Source organism: Populus euphratica, unplaced genomic scaffold, assembly GCF_000495115.2.
Source record: "Populus euphratica unplaced genomic scaffold, PopEup_1.0 scaffold2123.1, whole genome shotgun sequence".
In the NCBI taxonomy this organism is placed as follows: Eukaryota; Viridiplantae; Streptophyta; class Magnoliopsida; order Malpighiales; family Salicaceae; genus Populus; species Populus euphratica.
In genome coordinates this window covers 1-6,167 of record NW_011501956.1, presented here as the reverse complement: position 1 = coordinate 6,167, position 6,167 = coordinate 1, and the positions used below count along the sequence as shown (strand labels likewise).

The window sequence follows — 6,167 nt, the reverse complement described above, 5'->3', positions numbered from 1 at the left end:
CCCCCCCCCCCCCCCCCCCCCCATGTATCTAGGATGAGTTTACAAGATTTGTGATTAGATAAGATAAGTGCATGAGATTAGATTCCATGCAAGCACTTCAGCATTGGCAATAACAGAGGATCAAACCTTATATTTCAATGCCAGATAGGTAATGCTATGTCTATTCTTCCTTGTATATGTTCATAAACAAGAGGATGAGAGAAGCAAAGAGTTTCATAAACAAATGCCAGAGGATCTTAGCCAAGTTCCCAAAAGGAGGCAAGTATACTCGCCAGCCTTGTGCTGCTTCTCATAAATTCTCACATTGCTCGATGCTTGAATTCACATGAGAGATGCATTTTTCTCTCTCAGAATGCGTTGCTGGTTTCATTTTTCCAGATCACCCGAGAAATCTAAAAAGAATAGCCCGTCTGTTATTCTTATAATAGTTATACCTAGTAGCAACAAAAGTGGGAAGAATATTACCAAAAATGGATTTATTCTAAACTCCTGAATTGATATCTGTAAGTTGTCGACAAGACCAAATCCCTTACATTTGTCTAAAATGCCTCCAGCACCTGAATTCGTTTGTCACTTACTCCCCTTTGGAAAGAGGTAACAGAATTTGGTGTTTGGAACTCAAGCTCCCAATTACCAGCTCAAACCCTGATTCTAACCCTTGATTGATTGACACAACCACAGCCATGAGACCTAATGTACTAGTCTTCATCACGCCTTTCAACATTCTCCAGATGATGGAATATAAAGTGCATTGTCTGATATAAACATGAGTTTTTTATCCTGAAAAATGTAGTTTTAGCAAATGAAAAGTTTAGGCAGCTACTGATTTGTTTTTTAAGATTTTTGATGGTTTGGGGTTCGATTTAGTCACTCATTTACTCACAGATTATGATGGTATCCCTCTCAGCTCAATATCTCTTGCAGCTTCTTTCAGTCTCTCATGAGTTCTTGAGTTTTTGCCAAATCTTAAATCATGTTGTCAGCTCTGAGCTATAGATAAAGTTAGATGCAGGGTAGTTTATGTTGGTGGGAGAAACCACTTGTGGTGGCTTTGAAACACTCGGAGGGGATAAAACACACTCTTTTATTTCAAGAACAAAGCTTACAATAACATAAACAAAAGCTTACAACAACCCCTCTTTCTTTCTCTCTTTCTCTCTAGTGTTTCTCTCAATCTCTCCACACATAATTGCATAAGCTTAGCTATCTATTTATACACGAAATCAAAACAAGAAAATTCAACCTTCAAGTGTGAAGGCGGTTTTTGGCCGACGGTGTGAAAGCGGCCGGCGGCTGGCGGCTGGTCGGTTGGTGGCTGGGCGGTGACAGCTGGTGGCTGCCTTCATTGACCTTCTGGATTGAGTTTACTTCAACAATTCTCCCCCTTAAACTCAATCGAGGGATGTCATGCCAATCATGAACTTCATTCTGATAAATGTTTCTCCCTTCAATGGCTTTGTATTTTTGCACTTCTTCTTTTGCATTCTTCTTTGTTTTATAGGTAAAGAAACAAAACAAAGTTGTATCTTCCATGACTTGAGTGGCATCGTACAACTCGTCTAGATTTCTCATCTTTCTTGGTCCTTTTGATGAGGATGCTGATGATGGTTCTGGTAATGATGGTGTTGATGATAATTCTGATGTGTTTCTCCTGTTGAATACAGGAAATCTGTGTACCGGACTTTGTGGCTCATCTTCTGGTACTATTGGACCTTCTGCAAGTACTGTTGGTACTTCTTCATCTTCAAGGATCAAATCAGTGCTGATCCATTTAACTGCTTCTTGGTCATCATTCCATTGCCAAGTTTTATCTTCTTCAAAGATAACATCTCTGCTCATAATTACCTTCTGGGTGATGGGATTATACAGCTTGTATCCCATCCTTCTCTCACCATATCCGACAAAGATGCATTTCTCGCTTTTATCATCAAGTTTGGTCCTTCTTGCATCTGGGATCTTTGCATATGCCACACAACCAAAGACTCGAAGATGAGTAACACTTGGTTTGTGACCACTCCATGCTTCTTGTGGAGTGATAGCTTGCAAACTTCTGGTTGTGCAGCGGTTCACCAAATATACTGCACATGATACAGCTTTAGCCCAGTATTGCTTGGGCAGCTTCTTTGCTTTGAGTAGACTTCTTGCCATATCAAGAATTGTTCGATTCTTCCTCTCTGCTACACCATTCAGCTGTGGTGTATAAGCTGGTGTTGTCTGATGTCTGATGCCTTGTTGTGTACAAAAGGCTTCAAAGTCATTTGCTGTATATTCTCCACCTTGATCAGATCTCACGGTTCTGATCTTATAGCCACTTTGCTTCTCAACAATTGCTTTAAAATCTTTAAAACAATTGAACACTTCTGACTTCCTCTTCAAAAAATATACCCATGTCTTTCTGCTAAAATCATCAATAAAAATGAGGAAGTACCTATTTTGTCCAGTCGACATAGGCTTTATCGGACCACACACATCTGTGTGTACTAACTCCAGTGGCTTGTTTGCTTTCCAGTTGACTTCTTTGGCAAAACTGGATCTGTGATGTTTGCTGAGGACACAACTTTCACAGACTTCTTCTAGATGATCAATATGGGGCATACCTTTGACCATCTTCTTGCTTGCTAGCATCTTCAGATTTGTGAAATTCAGATGTCCAAGCCTCAGGTGCCAAAGCCATTCTTCATTGTTGGTGATGGCACTCAAACACTTTGCTGCATCATATTGGATGTTTAAAGGAAACATCCTATTCTTGGACATTTTCACATAGGCAATTAATCTCCCATTGTAGTCTGTAATTGTCAGATGACAATTCTTCATGTAAAGTATATAACCTTTCTCCAGAAGTTGACCTATACTCACCAAGTTCTGCTTTATGTCTAGGACATAATAGACATCGGCGATGTAGCTTTGATCGCCATTCTTCAACTCGATTGGAATGTTGCCTTTACCTTTGAATGGAACTTTTGACGTATCTCCAAAGGTGACAAAACCTTGTATGGTCTCATCTAGATCACCAAATAAATCTCGTTGGCCACACATGTGATTGCTGGCTCCAGAATCAAGATACCAAATATTCTCTTGATTCTTGTCAAGTCCTTGTTGGACAAATAATGCAGCTGCTCCTCTACTGTTGACATCCTCTTCTGCATAGTTGACTCGCTCACGTATCTCCAGTGGAGCTTTCTTTTGACATTCAGTGTTATAGTGGCCAAATTGATTGCAATTATAACACTGAATATTCCTCTTGTCACGGTTATTGTAACCGCCTCCTCTTCCTCTAGGAGTGAATGCTTGTTGTCCTCGACCTCCTCTAGTGGTGTTTTTACCACCTCTTCCTCTAAAACCTGTATTCCAAGAACCTCTGCCTTGAAATCGCTGAAATCCTCCTCATGTTTGTTGACTTCTTCCTCGAGTGGTGTATCCACTTGTTGAAGTCTCCCCTTGCTCATACCTGTCTTTGAGAGACAACTTTGCTTGTAAGACATGCTCAATTGCCTTATCTCCATTTCTTTTTATAATCTTCTGCTCATGAGCTTGTAAAGAACTCATAAGTTCATCCACTGTTAACTTGTCCACCTCTTTGGACTCTTCAATAGCGACAACAACAAAATCAAATTTTGGATCTAGGGATCTCAAAATTTTCTCAGTAATTCGAGCATCTGAAAGGGCTTCTCCATTTCTTCTCATCTGATTGACTATCACCATAATTCTTGTGTGATAATCAGAAATGGATTCTGAGGACTTCATTTGTAATAATTCAAATTCACCTCGTAAAGATTGGAGACGAATCTTCTTTATTCTGTCAGCACCTTTGTATTTTTGTTGGAGAGCCTCCCATATTTCTTTTGATGTTTCTGCGGAAGCAATGATTTCAAATGTCGCTTCATCAAGACCTTGATAAATGATGGTCTTTGCTTTGTTGTCTTTCTTTCTATTGGCTTTCAGGACTTGCTTTTGTACCTCTGGTAAAGCATCTTCTGATTCTTTGGACTCTGGTTCATCATAACCATATTGCACAATGTCTATACACTCTTGTGAACCAAGGAATGCCTTCAATCTGATGCACCAACTATCATAGTTGTCTTTGGTTAGCTTTGGGATGAGTGTTTGTGCATTTTCTGTAGTCATTTTGCTCTTTAAATGACTATATCACCTTTTTGGGAGTTGCATTTGGAAAAACCGATACCGTAGATGGATCCGGAATGGTCCAAATAGTAAGGAACCGGTCTGACTTTGTAGAAAACGGGTCAAAAATGAGGTGAACCGGTCCAAAAACCAATTCGGGTGGTTTGCTGGGTTGAACCGGGAATATTCCAAGGAATATTCTTTTTTTGACTTTGACTTTAGAATATGGCTCGGAGCTTGGCTTGGCTTCGGAATATGGCTTGGAGCTCGGCTCGGCTTCGAAATATGGCTTATGGCTCGGCTCGCGACTCGGCTTGAGGCTTGGCTCGGCGCGGCTCAAATATGGCGCGCGTGTGGCTCACTCGTCTTCTTCCTCGGGGCGCGTGGGCTACAGTGATGAAATTTCAGACGGAGAGTGTGGTCCACCCCGTGCTCCGATTGATCTGATTTTTGCACCGTTGAGTTCGTATTGATGAGCTCTACACTTTTCTGCATCTGAATCCATTCAAGTCTTGTTGGTTCTGTGCTGACTAGAAACAGACTTAGAAGTAATTAACTAAGTTTGCGTAGTTGCTTTTTTGCTCTTATTGAAGTTCTTATAATCTGATTGATGTTGGTTCTCTTCTATGCTGTTGCAGTTGCTGCTGTTTTTAGCCTGGCTTATAAACTCCAGCCTGCCTTTATATTTATTGACGAGATTGACAGTTTTCTGGGGCAGCGTCGTACTACGGATCTTGAGTTCTGCATTTATGTGGTCCTCTTATGCAGCGACTTGCTAGAATGTGTTTTATGTAAGATTTGTGGAAGTGTGATTTATTCATGGGCCTGGCCTGGCCGGACTCAGTGACAATATCTTACAAACAAATATTTTAATGTTTTCCCTATCAAACAATATTGTTTGTAGAAACCTATCTTGCTTTTTTTTTGCTTTAGATATAAACAATGCTTTAGAACATTGTTTGTACCTGTTGAGATGGTTTTATCACACTTTTTAATAGTCATTCATGTCTTACAATTTACTTGCAAGTATTGCTGCTGTTGTGATAACAGAATCTGTCAGTCAAGTGTTCTTTTAAATTTACAAGAATTGCTTCAATCTGTTCATAACTCTATAACTTTCAGAATACTCCCAAAACAAAGATTGACACCTAAAAATAGGACCCAAAACATAAATGATTTTATAGTTAACACAAACCTGTGTTACATGCATGGATTCTTTTTCATAGAAGTAATGTACATTTAACCTTGAATTATGTAAACTACACCCAATAATATTGTTGATCCACTTGATATCTTGTTTATACTGCAAAATTAAAAAGGTAAGACTGATCAAATGAAATAGTAAAGAAAAGATAGCCTAACAAAAACTGTGAATATAAAATTTGAAAACTCAAATGCAGAACTTACTTGAAAATATCAATTGCATCATTTAGTTTCTTCTAGCACCATATCTGCCAGCATTCTTCTTTGTTTTTTTGTTGTTGAGATTCCATTTATCTTCAAGCATCCTAAGAAACCATGCAGGTTTTTTTGTTCTAAACACAACATATCCCGTTGCAACTCCAAACACAAACCCGCATCCATACCCCACTGTCACAGCTTTCCATCCAAATCCTTCTCCAAACAATGTTGAATCATCTTCATCTCCTTCATCAAAGCTTGATGGCGGTAATGATGGTGCCTCATCACCGTAACATTTTTTTAGTACTTGAGATCCACATATTAAAATTTATTTTTATTCAATTTTTTATATTTAAAATTTTTGAGATTTTATTGAAAACTTTAAATTGAATTTAATTCAAAAAAATTCTAAACCATGCTGCAAGATATCACTAATAGTTAACAGCGAGAACATTTTGAGTTTAAAGGTATTATTAACATGTTATCTTAACCCAAGTTTAATAAAAAAAAGTATAAAATAATATAAGGATCAAATTAAGATAGAATATATAGTAGAAGGATCAAAAGGGACAACATTAGCAAGCGTGTGGCCAAAACATGTCAAGATCAATTAACCAGAGGAGAAAGGCAAGTTTTGAGGCCAA

At 38.7% G+C, this 6,167-nt stretch overlaps 2 long non-coding RNA genes across 2 annotated transcripts; both read right to left on the bottom strand.

Annotated features, from left to right (window-relative positions):
- Positions 1-127: 127 nt before the first annotated feature.
- On the bottom strand, positions 128-534 carry LOC105118659 (uncharacterized). Its single transcript, XR_840996.1, has 2 exons — positions 466-534; positions 128-392 (listed from the first exon to the last, which is right to left on the bottom strand). It is a non-coding gene; the product is annotated as an uncharacterized LOC105118659 (long non-coding RNA).
- Positions 535-5,129: 4,595 nt separating this feature from the next.
- LOC105118660 (uncharacterized) lies at positions 5,130-5,761 on the bottom strand. The gene is made up of 2 exons (XR_840997.1): positions 5,530-5,761; positions 5,130-5,425 (listed from the first exon to the last, which is right to left on the bottom strand). It is a non-coding gene; the product is annotated as an uncharacterized LOC105118660 (long non-coding RNA).
- Positions 5,762-6,167: the final 406 nt, after the last annotated feature.